Genomic DNA, 19,157 nt, shown 5'->3' with positions numbered 1-19,157 from the left:
ACCGTGCCCCTCAGACGCCCTGAGATGCACAGACTGCACTCGACACACTCTCACACCCCTCACGCCTCTTGCTCGCCTCTCACTCCTCACACACCCTTCACACATCCCCACACCCTCACACCCCCGTAGACCCTATCATGCTCCTCACGCACCCCTCAAATCCCTCAGACCCCTCACATGCCCCCCACACCCTCACATCCCCTGCCTCTCACACACCCCTCACACTCCTCACACGCCCCACACTCCCTCACACAACCCACACTCCCCCAGAGTCCCCTCAAGCCCCTCACACCCTCCTCTCACCGCACACTCCCCGGCGCCCTCGCCCCTCCGTACCCCTCACTCCCCCCCAGCCGGCGGGCGGAGCGCTCGGACCAATCCGAGGCGCCCCCGGGGGCAGCAGCCAATCGGCGCCGCCGCCAGGCGCACGTGACCCCGCTCACGCCCTCACACCCCTCCCGCGCCCCTCGCGCGCTCCCCCCCTCCCACCCCCCGCCCCTCAGACGGCGCCGCCGCCGCCCGGCACCCAAACAAGCGGCGCGCGCCCCGCCGGCGGGAGGGGCGGGGGCGGTGGGCGTGGCCCCGCGGGGCGCGCGAGCCAATCAGGAGGCGCCCCAGAGGCAGCGGCAGCCAATCAGCGCCGCCGCCGCGCGCACGTGACCGGCGGCTCCCCCGCCCGCCCTATATATAGCGGGGCGGGGGGCGGCGGGCGGCGCCGCGCGGGCAGCGGCGGGGGCAGCGCCGGCCGGACACCAACTCCGCGCCCTCCGAGACTTCGAAGGGAGCGGGGGGAGAGGGAAGCGCGTTGTGAGCGGAGTCGCTCGTCTGTAACGCGCACCGGCAGCAACTTTTTTTTTTAAGCTGAGCGAGCACGAAGCCTTCCCGCAGGTAAGGGGTTGATTGATGCCCGGTTAACGGCGGGGAAGCGAGGGAGGGGGGGCGGTGGTGGAGATGGATGGGGAGGGGGGGGCGCCGCCTCCCGTTCTCCCGTGCGTGCGGGTGACTTTATATCTTCGCTTTCCAGCCTCATTCCCGCACGTGTTCCTTTGTTCTCCGACATATATACATCCTCTTCTATACATTAATCCATCTCGGCTGGAGGGAGCGCCCCCCCCTCCTCCCCGGGCTGGGATGGATTTGGGGAGGGGGAAGGGGGAGGGAAGGGTTGTTCCCCCCCCCCCTTTTTCCTAAAGAAGGAAAAACGGGAGCGGTTTTTCCCCAGCGCTGGAAGTTGCTGCCCGGGGTCGGTAACCAGACACGCGTGTGGCCGGAGGGGCTGGCGGGGAGGAACTGAGCCAGACGGGGACACAAAGGGAAAGGGGGGGCAGCCCCCCGACATCCAAGCGTCCCCGCCCCGCGGCAGCGGAGCCCGGCACTCCCCGAGACCCCCCCTTTTTGGGGGGTCTCGGGGAGTGCCGGGCTCCGCTGCCGCGGGGCGGGGACGATTACCCACTCCCTCTTTGCTTTTGTCTGGCACCTGCGGGTTCTATCGCGACAGGCGACACAGGAGAGGAGCAGCCAGCGCCGCTCTGCAGGGTTCATCCCTCTCGCTTCCCCCCAGTTACGCTTTATATTCATTAAGAAAGCCATTAGCCGAACAAAACCAAACAAAAACTGCAACAGGGTGACCCCAGGTTCTTGCTCAAAAGTATCGCGACGTGGGTTTTCGAACTCTAAAAAGCAGTGGGTTCGCTCGCCAAAGCGTCCGCTGGTTCGGCGCGTGCAAGAAAAGTGTAGACTCAGATTTCTCAGATTCATTTGGTTGGAAAAGACCTTTGAGATCAAGTCCAACCCTACCTGTCCACCTTTAAAGCCTATCCCCAAGCCCCTCAATAAGTGTAAGAAAATATAATACAAATAAAAGTCTAAAAATATCATTTTCATCAACTTCCCCTGGGTTTCTTAGCAAAACCAACTCATTTGTGATGCTATAAGTAGAATTCCTCAAGTTTACAAAGTTGGGAAGAGGGTGATTTACCCTCCTTGTTTGGTCCAGGAATGTGAGATAACGTATTTTTAGCGTTCATAAAGAGCCACGAGGAGCAGAAGAAGCGTTCGGAACCCCACTCGGCGCAGCTGGGGCACAGATCCGCCAGCCGGCTGGGCGCTCGACGCCTGCACGCAGAGCAGAGGTTATTCACATGGCGGGTCGAGAAACTCCATTCATATATCCGACTACCTGGATTTGAATAGAAACCAGACAGCAATTCTTTGGTCCCAGCCACTATTCGCCCCGCCGGACAATAGAGATTTGTTAGCACACAGGCACAAGCGCTGGGACACAAAGCTGGAGGCAGCAGAGATAGGGGCTTCACTGCACAGGAAATTACAGCTTTTGATGCACTGCTGGCAGGTCCGCCGTGCAGAAAAGCAACATGACCGTGCCATGTTTAAGAGCGCCTTACTGCCATTTTTAACCACCTAGAATGTCATAAAAGCTTTATTGTCGCAGTACATAAAAATCACAGAGTCCATATGGTTACTTTTCAGCTGCGGTCGCTGCCCTGTGTCTGGAAGGCAGAAGCGTGATCTGGCTGGAGGTTTTAATTCGCAGAGTGGTGGGGGGAGGCAGAAAACCTCAAAGTGTTTATAAAAAGCAGAGATTTGTAACGGAGGCAGCTGATGTCTGGCCTGAGATGTGCTGCTGTTCTAAGGGGCTGCATTGTACCGGTGGCTGTAAGACAGCTGATTTCAGCATCAAAGGGTCAGGAAATTCGCTCCCCGCTATCAGGAGGACGTTTTCCAGTGGTGACAACTTGGCAAATAACAAAATAAATAAAAAAAACAACCCTGAAAGAAAGGTTCGGTGTCTGGCACCTCCCATTCCCCCTACTTTCCCCCCAGCCTAGAGGGAAAACGCGAACTCCTCAGAGACTGGGCTTTAATCCGCTGATTGGAGCCAATGAGCAGAAATTATTGAGATTAGAAAACCAACCAGCAGGTTTTATTAGATGAAAAGCCTGCCCCTCGCTGTGCGTGGTGCTTGGCTGAGGGGCGGAAGTCTGCTCAGTCCTCACCCGAAGAGCAGGAAGGTTTGGGCTGCTCCTCCTTACTTTCCATATTTTTCCATAAATCTGACCCACCCTATCAACTCAGCACCCGATAAAAACCTGGTCCAACTGGATAGTACCACTCCTCAGACTGGAGCAGGCATTAGAGCGCGGCCAGGAGCATCTCTGCCTGCTGTACCACTGCCGGCACAGCAGGAAGGACCTGGCTCTTCTTCACCCGGGAAAAACAATGAAATTAAGATTTGTGATATATTGCCTGTGTGAAAGGTGAGGTTTATTATGAGCTGCAGAGCTACAAGTGTCATAAATTATAGAAAACAAAGGTTTGCTGCTCCTGAGCATATTTTATCAATGCAGTCCTCCACCTCAGCAGAAGGGGGGGAATTCTGAAGGCAGGAAAACAGGTCCATCTTCCAAGGCACTCTGGAAGACCCTTGTTGCAGATGCTCTGCACCAGCCTCGGGCAGAGGATGGACCTGCTTCCGCTGCTCCTTTGAGCACCACAGGGCAAAAAAAAAACCACTGGAGGTCCAAAACAACACCATTTCTGAAAGAAACCAGGTTCTCTCTAAGGGGCTGCTTGCGAGATTAACGAAACCTCCCAGGGTGTGAGGGGCCAGCTCCTAATTTTCTGCTGCTATTTCAGAACATTAGAAACACAAATGTGAATACTTCTCACGGGAGTCAGTTTTGTCTGAATAATTATATAATTTCCTTGAATTCTGTCCCTGATCCAGTACAATGGCTTGGGTGTTTTACTTCTCAGTAAAACTGGGGTGATAAGAATCAGCCGAGATTACAATCGAGCTACTTTGATTTTAATGTTTTCCTTGCTGGTTCGTACAGACCCAGACAGACCTACCTACAACAAGCCTTTGAACAAAAACATTTTAATAAAGGTTAATGATATTGATGGCTCTCCCTACAAAGCGCTTATAGATTAAATGCCATGGAATTCTTGAAATACAGCAACCTTTTCTGTTACCTGCCATGCTGCTAATACTCTCGGTGGTCATCCGGGGGCTGAGGTTGAAAAGGTTGGCAAAAAGGGCTTCTGCCTATTCAAAACAGCCATAAAAGGAATGTCTGGGCATAACCCACCCCCGTAAACATCTGCATACTCAGCTCGGACATGGGATTAATCCCATCAGGCACACAAGAGAAGGATGCTGATGGCTGTTCTGTGCGGTCAGGTTTTTTAAACCGCACAAAGAAATAACAGATAATTCAAAGTCATTTTCCCAACTCCAGTTAGGGTTAGTCCATATAAAGACGCACAAAAAAGAAAGCTGTTACCCAGTTGCAGCTGATGCAAAAGAGCAATGCGGACATAATCTGACTCTTCATTAGAATATAGTATTGCGTTACAGCGTTGGCTGCCAATACAAATGCATCGGGTATGTGGAGATCGAGCAATGCACTTGGCAATTGAACAAAAAATGTGGAATCCTAAGAATTCCGTTTTATCTTAATAATAGCCAGCAGATGCTGTGATCATTTCAAAACCACAGTATTGATTAATATCAGTCAAGTTTCAAACATGAAGAACTCAAAAGACAACAATTGGGTATTTTTATGTTGAGGATAACATGAAAGCCTGTTGTTGTTCCAAGAAGCCACACAGAGGGATGCCAGCCCCTTTTTAAATAGGCTTCACTCATTCCCACTTTCCCTGTATTGCTGGAAAATAGCTGAGCCACCAGCAGCAGCCCTGAGCCATGATACACAGGAATTAACAAACTGCCGTGAGTGACCATTGCGTAAAACTGCAGGTTTTGAGTGCACCAAAGTGCTGCCTCTCAGTACCAAAACCCCTTCTGCATTAACCATTAAATACACGCGGCGTGGAGCTCCAGCCGGAGCTCTGCGTGCCGGGGCCAGGGCGCGCTCAGTCTCAGCCGTACGGCGATCGGTTTGGGAGCCCCGCGTTGCTCAGCCCTGCGGTTAAGCTCACATTTGACACAAACAGGCCAGGACGAGCGAGAGGAGATGCCACAACACGGTGAAGGGCAGGCGAAGGCTCGGGGCGGGCGCGCTGCAGTGGACGGGCACGAAGCGGCACGCGGAGTGCTAACGTGTCTGCCCCTGGGACCGCACCGGGGGCTGCTCCGCAGCTCTGCTCCCGCCTGCTTCTCATGCTCAGCGGACACATCCATGTGTCCTTCGGGCAGCTGCACCGGGCGTGAGGAACCTCACGAGTGGCACAGCCATTGCCCGCCAGATACCGGCACGCTGGGACAGAGCGGGTGAGGCGCAGCCAACCCAAGTCAGCCCTGGGGTACGCTTCCCGATTCCTGACTGGCTAACCCGCATCAGCTTATGGTTGGCTTGACAAGGGTCCATAGGAGCATTCACGGCTTCACTGCTTGTTTCTTTGGGGGTTACCGGCAGACCGTCCATGTACTTTAGCACACAGGCACGCGTCCGTCTGTCCTCATATGGCAAATCCGTGGTGCCGTCTGTAAATAACGCTACCTCTCAAGTCTGGTGGCACGAACAAAAGGGATCAGCCCGGTCTGTAAACAGAGGCAGTTGGGGTTTAGCCACACATACTGTAACTCCCAGTTCTCCCCCATCGCCAGCTGCGGGCGTGCCGGTGCCCTGCAGTGTTGGCACGGCCATTTACATAATCACAGCGCCTCAAATCTGGGTCCAGCGCTTCCAGCTGGACTGACTGGTCCAAGGGAAGGGGACAGAGAGCACCGCATCTCCACAAGAGATCTGGGTACCCTGACCGGGCAGCTGTGTTACAAAATGTGCTTACCCGAGGGACAGGGAAGTTCCCTGGAGCGGGATGTGCCGATGGCCATTCGCATTCAGGTTTAGTGCTTAAGGTGAAGGCTCAAATTCGGAGTTTTGAGCTGATCGATACGTTTGTAGACCAGGTTCACATGACAAATGCAGATTCCAGTTATAAAACAACGCAGTCAAGTTTGCCACATATTTTTTCCTCCTAAAGATTTAAATATCATGTGGCTTTAGCCTTCTTTCTGTTCACTGAATATCAAGGTCAATTAGGAATGATGTCTGGCTAGTACTCTCAGAGCAGATTAGACAGTTGCATCAAAAACTAGGACCATGTATAGGTCATCTGTTACTGTGACCTAGATTTCTGAGACTCTGTTCAATTTGTTTTATTGAAAACGTGGTGCTTTCTCAGTTCTGTTTCCCCTAGCAAACCTCTGTAATAGCAGAAAATAGCTTTATTAGATACTTACAGACATTGCTGACTACTTCTGCTAACACACAAAGAAAATCAAATCCAGGCAGCAGACCTGTGTCTGTCATCCATTTAATTTTAAAATAACTTAAGGTTCTGAAGGGCTTATGCCTTATAATCTAAAGCATTTGGTCCACATGCCAAATACTAAGCAATCTGAAATACATAATAGCTTAGCTCCAGCTTTGTTTGCCCTATTTAATTCCCTTTTTTCCTTTGGTAACCAGTGGATAGATGCAATGTTTCTGCTACTTTGGAAATGACGAACACGCTGAAATATTTGGGTAAAGAGAGGCTATTTCATTCATATCAGCTGTGTGCACTCTGCGGTGCCCTCGAAGGAGGGCTGGTTTGGATTGCTGAGCCGAGAGCAGAACCAGACTTCCCTCCTAACCCCCCCTCTGTTCCTTACTGAGTATGAAGATTGTATCTGAATTCTGACGCTCCTGCAGTGTATCCACCTCTGCTGTCTGGGTTGTCATTCTGAAACCACAGAAGAGCAGATTTCCATTTGGAATGTTTTATGACAGATTTCCTCTCCTCTCGCAGCTCTTAATTGTTCCGGTTAGAGAGCAATTACCTAGAGAGAGCTCGTGCACACACACCAGCCTGATGGGGTAAGGGTTTGGGAGAGAGGAGGGAGAAGGTGAGCTTAGGGTGCTAGAAAATACGCTCTAAACGCCACTGAGTTCGGTGTAAAGAGAAAACTATAAAAACCATGACGTGATTGCAGAATCCACAATTCAAAGCACAGTACCCAGCTGAATTTTAGAGTTACCATCATCATCATCATCAGTCTCTGTGGCTCCTCACGCTGAGCCTGCTGCGGTACGAAACACATTTACAGCAGTCGCGCTCTCATCACACCACAGGAGAAAAGGTATTTAATGCCATCAGACAGTGGTAGAAAAGGGCACCACAACAAAAAAAAGAAGCTGCCAATAGACCAAGTTTCTTCGAGTCCAATCTCCAGTACGTTTCTCCCTCACAAACCGTACTGAGTAGATCTGTGCCAGTTTTTTCAACGTTCTAAAGCCAGTTCTACCAAGACATCTGAATTTTATGCTACTTTCATATTCAGACTTTTATGTGCATCTTGCAGCACGCTGGGACCAATTTATTTTATAGGCAAGATAAAAACCCAGCAATATTTGGGTGACGTTATCCAAAGATCATTCTTCTAAATGAACACAAGTGCATTTTCTCCTTTTTGTTTCACATGATGGCTGCATTTAAATAGGCTAAATGTATAATTCAGGAAAGAGTGGCTGAGCCCCGCTCACCTGGGGGTCACATCCACATCCACATCCATCCAACATTTAGAAGCACATGAAAGCAAAGAAAGCGAATATGTAAGAGGGGGATGGAAGTTTTTCTCCCAACAGAATATTTGCCTGGTAACCAGATAGAAGAGAAAGCTTTTTTTTTTTCCCCCAAAATCATACCCAGTTGTTCCACAAGAGTCTTTGAAGATACTTCTATTTTAAATCTTAACACCTGACGAACAAAGACGCCAGGCGCTCTGCTGAGCAGCACACGGGAACAGTGGGAAGGGAAGCTAAAGTTCTCCAAGCTCAACACTGTGCCTGTACGCTATAGTTCAGATTGTTTGTGAAAGAGGCTCAATGAATTTGGTGTGAAAATGTGAACAAATAGCAGTGAAATGTGTAAACCCATCCATTGTGTGGGTTGGACCGCGCACTGGATGCAGTCGTGTTTTTCCCTGATGGCAAGGAGTGCTGTGCATCCCTGGAGGTGCTCAAGGCCAGGTTGGATGGCGCTTTGAGCCACCTGATCCAGTAGGAGGTGGGACTGGATGGGCTTAGAGGTCCCTTCCCACCCAAACCATTCCATGATTCTAAGTGTATGGTGAAATAGAGTTAAAAGACGGCAGCACAGAACTGACCAGGAGGTGCTGCGCTGCCAAAACTAAACCAAAGAGAGAGATTTTAGAGGTGTTTCTTCTGAGATGAACTCTAAATCTTGAAGATTGTCATATGAGAACATTTTGATTATAAAGCTGAAAATCAGAAACTGATTCTTTTCAGAGAGGCTCTTCTCAATGAATTAGGAGGAGCCGCTATGATTTCGAAAAGCAAATCCTTCATTTGAACCTCTCATCCATACTGCTTCCCAAGCAGATCACCTAACCTTTATCCAGCTGGAGCTGAGTCTCAGTTAGCATCTGAAAAACCATATGTGTTTCTGTCGTTATGTCTGATGAGTGTGTGAACAGGACGTGCAGAGGCAGTTAAGATGGGGGTCCTCTCCCTGGTCAGGAGCTGCCCAAAGCCTCCTGTGAAATGTCCTGTCCAGGAAAGGATCTTCTCTTCTGTAGCAGGGATCACAGTTTGGTGTCATCTCTAAAGATGAAGCCATAAAAACAAAACAGAGACCTCAGCTGTCTCTTCAGATTACTTTACAAGACATTCCCCCATGTCTGTCAGCTGCATACGCAGGTTCGGGGCATTTCTTCAGCACCTCAAATGGAAAAACTGAAGTGTTTCCTTATAAAACCCACACGCTAGGGCAAGCAGCACATCCAGGGTGAGCCCAGCGCAGGCTTTGTGGCGTGCACTGGCTCATCAAAAACAAAGGAGACCTCAATTCCAAAAAACCAGGGTTCTCTTTCACATTATCATCTCCAGCTATGTTACAAAGCTCAGAAACAATAACGAGGGACGAGTAGGAGAACAGGAGGCAGTTTCTGCCTTCCCTGCCCTGAAAAAAGCCTGGCCAAGTCCAGCGAGTCCCAGTCTCGGAGCAGAAGGGCAATTCTCCGCAACAGAACTGATTTGTGCACAGGCGACTGTCACACTGATGGCCACGCCAATAATTTCTAAAATGCTAAAAGGCAAAAACCAATCTCAGTAACAGAATCATCTGTACTTAGGATCATCTCTCTCCTTCCCGAAAGTGAGGCACAGGAGCTATGCCTGAATTCACAGCTAAGGGGAATTTTTTTGATCTTCCGAGAGGCCAGCCAAGGAGAGCGGCCAGCAGAGGAATGTCTGCTGAAGAAGCGCTTATCCTAAATTCACCACCCTAACAAATACAAAGCTCCCCGGGTCTACAGCAATGCAGCATTTCAGCGATGAAGAATTATTAGCAGGTTCAATATAGCAAAAGAGACAATGTTATTTATATCTGCAGAAGCTGCTTACCCAGCATTAGATGTGTCGGGGCAGGAATTCATCAGGAGGACACCCAAGACTCCTCTCTATTAAAACCGATGAATCTAATACAGACAGTCATCTTCAAGGCAACAAATGTTATCTTAAAAGATGAGGGATAAAAGTTCACAGGGAAGCTGTGCAAACTCATGGAAAGAAAAATGTGTTGCTGGTTGCTGACACGCAGAAGCCTGTCTGCAGAAGGCTCTGGGTGTGCAGGAAAACGTCTGGAAGACAGGAGGTGATTAGTAGGAAATATGCACGTTTCTCCTCCTTGTATCCCCTTCTAAACACCCATTAGCCGCTGTTTTGATTTTGGTTTAGAGTCAGAACTGCTTTATTGATTGCAGCCAACAGCTACAATTCAATAGCGTCTCTAACAAAATCAGGTAGTTTTTTCCCAGCCCAGACGATTTCTGACGTTACGCACAATGAGATGAAGATTTGCTATTGTTAAGACATCCTGGTGAGGTCATTTGTGTCCCACGTTTGGCTGCAGGTACAAATGGCTTCATAAATGCAGTTTGCTCCAAAAACCATCCCTGCTGGGTCTACTCAAAAGAACATCCCTCACACCTCCCTTGAGGTGCTGGAAAGCTGTTATGGTCCAGAGGGAGCTCCTTATCACCTCCCCAGTTTGCCTGGGTGAAATTGTACATAGTCCTCTGGAAAGTCTGGTGACAAGACGGGCAGGTCTTGCACCATTGTTTGTGATCCCTTCACCTTACCCAGAGGCAACTCTGGAGAGAGGGTACTGAGCTGGAGTCTAATCCAGCACCATCGGTCCTGGGCAAGTAGGTCAGCAGGGAAGCTTCTGACCATGGCCACATCCTCCAGCCCCAGCCACCCTTCTCAGTCCTTTGACAAATGCTTCCTTGGGCAGGTAACAGGAGATGCAGGGGTTGATTCTGAAAGCTTGTGTATTTGTTCTAGAAAGGTGAAACAAGTTGTGTTTAAAAAACACAACTATTGCAGTATTTCAGTGGCTTGGAAAGAGTTCAGTAAAGTGCTTAAAAAATTTGAGGGCATCTGATAACCGAACATGGGATATCAGATTGGAAGTACATCCAGACCAGCTCGGTCATAAATGCCTTATTTTAAAATAATATCATGTTTGGCAAAAAAACTAGAATTGAAATAGTTTTCTTTTTCTGCTAAAATCACTTGCTGAAACTTAGTCTGATATTTTCCAAGAACAAGAAGTGTATGCTATAAAACAACTTGCTTTGTTGCACTTCCCTGTAGCTTGGAGAAGCTTTCTGCTCTTCCATATGGTCTTGAAACAGAAATTCACATGTCAGGTTTCTGAAGAGCAAGTCTAACCCTCATTCCCTGCTAACACCGAACACCAAGGTTCTGCTTTCGCTGTACAAACCAGAGCCATCACTGGGCTCATTTCCGCAGGTGAAGGTACTGACAGACAGGACAAACCCCTTAGCTTTCACCAGTTCACTTCAGAGAAGGTTATTCGCTGGCCACAGGCGTTCTGACGGTCGAATGGCTCTCCCTCTGTCAGACGCCTGTTCAGCTCAGTGGCTCTTTGGGGCAGTCTGGACCAGAACTGGACAGACTTATCATTTCAGCAGGTACGGGGAATTAAACGCAGAGGCACCAGCCCCTGTTCCTATCCCATATTTTATTGTTTGCACAGTGAAAGTTGGTCTGTGCTCCCCTGTGCAGTCCGTTATCTCCTGTAGCGTGTACCTCTTCCTACAGTGGGATCCTTCATTTTCACACATGGTCTGTGTTCCCTCTTCCCAAACGCATAACTTCACATTTGATGATACCAAAGCATTAATTTATGCCTGATTTACCTAGAGATACAGATTTGTGTCACTTCTCTGTCTAAAAACCTCCAAAACTGCTAACAGCTGATGCTCTTTCTCCCAGGCTGGTAACAGCAAAGCTTTAGGACGTGGCAAACAGTCACTGCCGCACGGCACCGACTTGGTGCACGCTCCCCCTCAGAACTGCATTAAGACCTACCCGTTTGTCATTTTTTAATCCTTTTAGCATTTGCCACGGGAAATTTATACCAGTTTAAGTTGTTGTACGGTATTAAGTCAAACACCTTACCACAGTCTGGGGTATGCTGCATCCACAAGCAAGATTATCAACTCAAAATAAGAGCAAAATAATGCCATAAATCACTGGGGAAGGGCATGAACCGCATTTCTTGCAGGTGGCAGGATCTAGGATCACCATCCCAGCACTACGCTCTGTAAGGGCAAGTGGAACAGGCTGGCAACCTGTAGTCCCCAGACTGGTCAATAGCTGTCCAGGGAGCTTGTGGACTGTTAAAAAAAAACCTGCCAGTGCTAATTGTAGAAGGCTGCTCAACCTGAAGTGTTTAGCCATGGCATTGCTACCTAAATGCTCACCCAAATTTCAGTGAAACAACAGCAATAACTACAAACACAGCCACTGACCGCATCCTCCCATCCAGCTGCTGTCTCATCAAGGTGCGTTTGTGTGCTTACGCTGCTGAATTCATTTAAATCTACAAAGAAAACACCTCTTTTCTTTACAGCACCGTTAAAGCTTTTCCAGGGCAAAGCCAACATGCTTGCCCGTGGCATTCCCGAGGATGCTCCAGGCAGGCACTGTGCCGCGTGCGTGCTGGGCACAGCCTCCGCCCCCATTTGCACACGCTGAGGTCGCACACCTGCCTCCGAGGGTGACCGCTGTCGCACGGGGGCGGGAGGGAAAGCGAAGCCAGTTCCCTACCAGATGCATACATCACATTAGGTAAGGGACAATTTACAGCAGTGCCTTTAGGATTCCTGCCATGCTGTACATAAAAGCCTTATGGTGGGGGACAACTAGAAGGATTGAGTTAGGGTGTAAGAATTGTTCAGGCCCCATAATTACACAGAGCACCAGAAACACCCACAAAATTCACCAAATCCTGTCTGCAGACAATTCAGGTTAACCCCTGTTTCAGGGTTTCTATGCATATTTTGAGGAAACCGCTTTCTTCTTACAGAATCCTATTCTCTCCACTGTAAGTTGAAAGAAACCCCCACGTGCTCTGAATCGACAATATTTTCATTGTAAAGCTCTACTTCAGCAGCCCACCAGCTCCCCAATCGCGTCATTGCGCCGGTGACCTCGCAGCGATTCCAGTTCATAAGGCATTCGTTCCATGTGTGAAGCTAACGGAGTCAGGCTTCCAGAGACCCACGTCCCACGCCTTTAGCATCCCGGGAAGGCGCTGGGTCCACTTCACGCCTTTTCCACAACAGAAAACAATAATTAAGCAATAGAGGTGGCAACTGAGGCTGGTTTCAACGCTTCCCAGGTGAAAGAAGTCTGAGAGGAAGGTGTGGGGATGATTCTGTGCAGGTAGTAACTTTTCGGCTGGGTCAGACCAGACAGGATCACCTCCTCACCAGCACCTTACCAGTTCCACCGTGCTAATGCAGACGAGCGAGCGAGTTCTCGTGCGGCAGCGCCGGCCACAGCCGCTCGGCGCAGGCTCCTCTGCGCCCCAGCACAGAGCTCCCCACGGTCGGGGCTCCCGTTGAGCACACAGAGAGGCAAAACAGGGAAGGAAATGGATGAAAAACGACATGACTTGTTTTGGGATAAGACACAGGCGATTGCTTGAGCAACGGTAGGGAGAGAAATCCCTTCTCTGTGGCAGCGCTCACTGCTGTGGCTGCCAGATGGCTCTGGAACAGGGCAGCCCTTACACAACACCGATCCCTACGTGCACGTGTGCCTATGTACACGCATACCCACCGAGACAGGGAAAGGGCTTGGAGAGTGAAATAAGGTTTTGTATGCAGTTCTGGAGGTAAAACCTGCAATAGCAGAATGGCTGTAAAGGTTTCATCTCTTGCACCTATCGCTCAGCTACAGTTTCCAAAGAATTATTTTATCATCTTGGAATCCGTCCAAAAATCTTGCTGATAGAGAGCTTTGAACTTTGCGAGGGGGAAGGGGCATACAGCCAGGATAAAAAAATACCACTTACAGTTTGTTTTTAACATTCAGAAGAGATTAAAGCTCTCAAATCTCAAATCATGAACTGAGAAGATGAACAGTCACCTCGTTAAAGGTCAGCAGAGGTACAGGAGGTGGAAGAAGCAGTGAACTGAGGAAAAAAAGCCTCTTTCACAATGTAGTTTAAATATAAACACTGGTTTGGTTTGTTAAAACCAAAATTTCATGCTTGACTTGAACTTGGTTTCCTTGATGTACATTACACCCACCACAGGCAGTCACCCCTCGCACTGGGACACTCGGAGCCCAACCCTCGAGGCTGAGCACTGCTTGGTATTAATGCACATTTTCTTTGTTCTTTCCACCAGCTCCTGCTCCACAAAGACTGCAAGGAAAAGGTGAGGCAAATTTTCAGAGAATTCTCTTGGTTTTCAGTAGCAGTTAATGTTTAATGATGCCATTAAGATCAGCCTATTTAAGTGCAGCCTACGGACTGTTCTGGGAGCAGGCTCCTCGCCAGCAGCTCACTCCACATAGTGCATTGCATCGTGTACTGTATCAGACAGTACGGTTATTGTTCAGTTACACCAATCAGATCAGGATATTCAGAAAGACACTTCACAGTCCCTACCGCAAGAGAAAATACTCTGAATTAAAAGCAAGACCCCAGAATTTTAGTGATAGATCATTCCCACAACCGCAGGTTTCACTGCGTTCACAGCAGAGTTATCTCGGGTACAGCAGCAGATTTCATTTTTAACAAACAAATTACAAACAATTCCTCTCTCTCAGAGCCTGTAAGTCAGGTGGAAAAAGCAAAGATAGTAAGACGGATGCACTGTAGAGGTTTAGAGAGAAGAAATCCCTTTTCCCCCTTTTCAGGGGAGAGATAATGCAGTTCACTTGTTCTAACCAGGACATTTTAGGCAGACATTGGCATAGTCAGTTTAAAACTTGCAGTTAAACTGCTCCAATAATGCTCTAGACCACATCAGCCATGATGTGAGGGTCAGAAGGACTTCTTGTGCAGCGGTTCGCTTTGGGCAGCATTTCCCCACCCTGAACACCCGGCTGCTCCGTCACCACCACAGGGAGTGGGGGAATCCAGCTCTGAGCAGCAGTCCAGCTTTAAACACCCCTAAACTCGCCCACGGCATTCAACCCCCCTGGTGGGTCAGGGATGCCCTTCTGTGCTTTCAGCTGCCACAGTCAACTCTGGAAGGTTTTCCTCCAAGTTTCTGATAGCACATAGGGACACAACAGCTCAGGAGCTCAGAGCATTGGACACGTAAGCGAGCAGAGGGAAGGAGCTGTTGGCTGGGGTCTGTTTTGTGCTGCCCGCCCCGCAGACGGGCTGGGAGCATCATCCCAGCGACAGCCCATACAGCGACCGCTCCAGGGTCAGGTTAATCCCTGTGCCTCTCCAGCGGCACAGGCGAAGCTTTTACACACCCACAACCGAGAGCAGGGATCGGAGCTCTGGGAATACAGACAGACACTACATACTCAGCAGATCCCCTTGCTCTCACTTTTGTTGATTTTCCAGTTATGGGTGCTGTATTTCTTTTTAAAGTGAACTTTATAAAGAAATCTGGAACACTGTAAGCGGTGTAACTTACAGCTACACTGTTTTCCTTAGCGTAGCTGTTGGGAACGTGCACATCCACGGGAGGAAAGGCTTTGCAACTGCAGCTCACATCTACACAATCCGAACCGTAGTGTTACACTTCTGCAATTCATTAGTCCTCATGGTTCCATTTTGTAATTAAAATACTTGCAGTTTAAGACTTTAAAATAAAGAATGTGCAGTCCTCAGCAGTGTTTCCACTGCTCAGCTATGGAAAACATATGCATGGAAAATACGTACAGCGCCTGTATACAGCCATCCTTGGATAGCTTCAGCGAACATTCAACGCTGTCGGTGAGTTTGGGCACTAGAAAAAACCATCGACCGTTGACTGTACCTTGAGGTTTATCACAAACCCTCTGTTAAATGGAGAGCTTGAACCTTCATATTTTTTCACATATGGTTGCCATTAACAGGTCATGATTTACAGATTACATTAGGAGCTACAGAGGCTGAGTTTTTCCAGTTCTTCTACTTTTGCCAAAGATTATTTGGGGTACAAGAAATGTTTGTTTTCTCTTCAAAAGAAATTAGAGCTTTCTACTAGAGCAGAATTTCTGCAAAACAAAGTATCCGAGAGCAATGGAAGGTTTGGTAGGGGCAGCACAAAAGCAGTAACACATCCCCACCATATGCTACGCTTGGAAACAAATCTGAGCATGGTGTATGTTCAAAATAGCAGAATACAGGCCAGATGAGGAGGAAAACCTCCTTCCCATTTGGGCTGGCAACTTGAGCTTCGCTGGAAAAAGCTTTGGAATGTCAGTTCATTTGCTGAGAGGAACCTGTGCTCCATTTCAGCAGCTGCTCACTGGGAGCGCCGGCCGAGGGCTGCATCCCTTCCCGCAGGGTCCAGCTGCTCCCGCGACTCACGCTGTCGCTTTACAACTGGGCAAGCAAGAAAACGCCCTTCCTTTCAAAGGAGCAGAAGGCCCTCCTGCCCTGGGGGACGTCGGGCTGCAGCGGGCAACCCTAGCGCCTGCCTTCCCTGGGGTGCAGGTGGAGGGTTTGTCCCCCAGCGACGGCAGAGCCCGCGCCAGGGAACGCTGTCTGGGGCTGCTCGAGGGGAGATCTTGTGTACAACTGTACTTCTGCGTGCGGTCACGGGCAGGCGGCACCTAACAAAGCAGGAACCTGTCTGTTGAGCAAGAGGCAGCACAGGCTCGTGGGAGCTGAGGATGCTCCCTTCAAGCGCACTTCATCTTTATCTGTTTGTATTGTGTGACCCAGTGGAGTTCAAACGTCAAAACCAGCCTTTGTCACACCGGTAGAAGGTGGTTCAGCTGACGGTTACATGCACCGTCAGAGCTTTCCTGCCATAAAGGAGGTCTAAAAATCTTGAACCACACAGAACTTCACCCTCTGAAACAGCTGCTCGGAGCGATAAACCACTTGTCAGGAACAGTGGGTACCTCGCTAAACACAACAGCGCTGTAGAAGCTCTCTTGGTAGCCAAGAGTAGACTCGCTGAGGACATGATAAATGCTTTTAAGCAGATGTCTTCCGCACTGGTGCAATGGGAATACTTCTGGGATGAGGCCCAGCCCGTGCTGAGTTAGAGCCAACGTGCGGGAGAATTTTTGGACAACAATTTCAATGCAAGAACAGGGAAGGTTTGGGGAATGTGCAGTTCTTAGGCCAGTGGGGTACAGAGTGAAGAACCATATCAACTACAAAGCAGATATTCCTGACAGCAAGGATCTGTAGTATATGTGGAGTAACCAAAAAAAACAAGTCACCTGTACCAAAAAAGGCAATTTCTGTCCTTTTTTAATGTAGTTTCTAAATTGAAGAATGTTTTCCTACTACTCTCCCTGCACAAATGTACTTCCCAGAAGTCACCAAGATTTAGAAGCCCTGAAACAGCTGTGTGGCCTGAGATGGAGAAGACTGCAATCCTGACTGTTCCATGGCACCAACGGAGCGGCTGAACGAGCAGCGCTGCGCACCTCTGGCATCTAATGGCTGCAATCAACATTCATTGCTGTCGGTGGGTTTTCGTTTCTATCAACTCACTGATCAATGAATGCAAACTGCGGACCAGCTCGCTAAGAGACCGCACGTTCCCACGGCTCGGGGCACCGTGCCGGCAGGGAAAGAGACAGGCTTTTTGCCAGGTACTCAAGTTCTGCCTCCCAGGAACAGCATGGGGCAGGTCCATGGCTCTGCTCTTAACGTCACCAAAAAAGTGCAGCACAAATCACCCAGCTTCTTCGTGAGCAACGTTAACATCTCACAGAGCAGTAAATTCTGAATAAAGTAAGTATTCCTTCAGATGTGCAGGGCATCGGACCCTCACAAGTCTACAAAGTCTTGGTCTGCTGAGGTGATGCTCTCAATACAGGCCAATAGAATTGTTATCCATCCTTAGCACAGACTGAGCGAGAGCTCCCTGTCATTTATCACCTTCAAGAGAAGGTGTTTGCATGCTGACTACTGTAAATAATACAAAAAGCTTTTCTTTCAGATACAGAAACCGTATCAGCAGAAGAGAATGCAGTTTTGCGTTGGCAGATGTCCATCAGGTGTTTGCCCCAGCCACCCACCAGGTTCCTTCTTTGGTTTACAGCACGGAAGCAATAGCAATAGAGCCACCTCCAGCATCGTTCTAATCCTTCACAGCCGTAAGACAGCAATGCCATCCCGTTACTACTGAACAGGCACCTTCCTGGCCTGGGAGGAGGTTGCATTTCAGAGGAGGGTGGGTAAAAACAGCCTTTCTTTGTGTCCCTCTTCCCAAGCCACCTTGTTCTGACCCCAGGTTCTCCTCGGGGTTTCACACCATCCTGGACTGCAGTGTGACGTGGTCCTTCTCCTCAAAGCCCTTCCCTGCCCCACGCTGTTTTCCTCCACTCCTCCAGGGCCTGGGACCTCCCTGTCCTCCGAGCAACGTCCCGCTGTCGGAGCTGCCTGATGGGCTGCAGGAGCTGGGGCCGGCGCTCGCTGGAAGCGGGGAGGCGAGCCCAGGGGAGCCCCAGCCGGAAGGCAGCGAGCCCTACCACCCTACTGGTTTAAATATCAAATAAAGATATTTCATGTTTTTTCTTTGACACCTTAGAAGTTCCTTGGATAATTTGTGATGATCTTGTTTAGCCCAGGTTAAAACTGAGCCCTAAAGGCAGGATATAACTCCTCCACTGCAGGATATAACTCCTTCACCAACGGGGGTTGGTGAAGGGGCAGAGCAGTTGATCAGCTAACTCAGTTTGAATACAAGTGATGCCCAACTCCATAGCCCTTTGGTAAACCTCTACTTTCACTACCGAGAACTTTCTATACCCGACTTTGCCTGGTTATAGGAAATGGAACTTCCCGAGCGAGGGACGCCACGGAGCAACACCGGGTGATGATGGGTGAGAGAGGATGGAGTTGCAGGGTTTTGGGTGGACTGGGAGAAGAACGGGAAGGGGCAGAGCAGAAAATTCCCAGCGCATTAAGATGCTGCTGCAGAGCATTCTTCATTGCTGTGGTGGGCAGGGCAGGCTTTGGTTACAGTGGAAAATATTCAGGTCGGAAAAGCTTTGTGCAGGAGGAGGGCGAGCGGCAGGGACCCTCCTGCGCCGAGTGTCCACGAGATCACACAGCTGCGGGCAGGAGGGACTGAACAGACCGCCTCGAGACAGAGAGCGCCCCTCGAGCTGTCCCCACACACGTATTTAGTGATGGGCACGGCCTCCCTGTGCCCCGGAGCGGCACTGCCGGGACAGCGGGGTGCAGAGCCCCTGTCCCAACCCCCAGCTCGGGGAAGGGAAGGCAGCGTCTGAGCCCGCAGCGACTGCGGCTGCTGTGCTGCTCAGCAGAGCCATCGATTCCCCGCGCAATAAAGGGTCCGAGTGCTTTTCTTACGCCCTGGGCGCTCTCCCAGCTGCTGACGGGATTAGTTTGAAGCAGCCTGTCCCGACACGTCCCCCCGGAACGCCCAGTGTCTCCCGAAGCTCACTGTGCAGATCGAGTCAGCGCAGCTTATGAATGACTTCTACACTCCAACGAGGTGAGTATTCAAAATAAATCCCTGCTTGCTTGTCCTGCTAAGACTTACACTGTTCAGTTTTGCACAGAAACAGCTTCACTGAGTTCCACACAGCTGCAAACTACAGACTGCACTCTGCAAAACAGGGGCTTTAGAAGCAATCTTCCCCTCTCCCCAGTGTGACGGTGAAGGGCTCCGCTCTGTTCCG

At 49.8% G+C, this 19,157-nt stretch overlaps 1 protein-coding gene and 1 long non-coding RNA gene across 5 annotated transcripts in view; one reads left to right on the top strand and one right to left on the bottom strand.

Annotated features, from left to right (window-relative positions):
- Window positions 1-19,157, bottom strand: part of NR6A1 (nuclear receptor subfamily 6 group A member 1) — an 84,586-nt gene that overhangs the window by 47,731 nt on the left and 17,698 nt on the right. The window lies entirely within an intron of this gene.
- On the top strand, window positions 727-17,903 carry LOC128854092 (uncharacterized). Of its 2 annotated transcripts, none has more exons than XR_008452992.1 (3): window positions 727-888; window positions 13,721-13,750; window positions 16,815-17,903. It is a non-coding gene; the product is annotated as an uncharacterized LOC128854092 (long non-coding RNA). The 2 variants fall into 2 exon arrangements; XR_008452991.1 differs by having other exon boundaries at window positions 16,759-17,903.

This window comes from Cuculus canorus, chromosome 19 (assembly GCF_017976375.1).
Source record: "Cuculus canorus isolate bCucCan1 chromosome 19, bCucCan1.pri, whole genome shotgun sequence".
In the NCBI taxonomy this organism is placed as follows: domain Eukaryota; kingdom Metazoa; phylum Chordata; class Aves; order Cuculiformes; family Cuculidae; genus Cuculus; species Cuculus canorus.
Note: the sequence above shows the minus strand (reverse complement) of the source record. Positions and strands in the feature narration are given on the sequence as shown.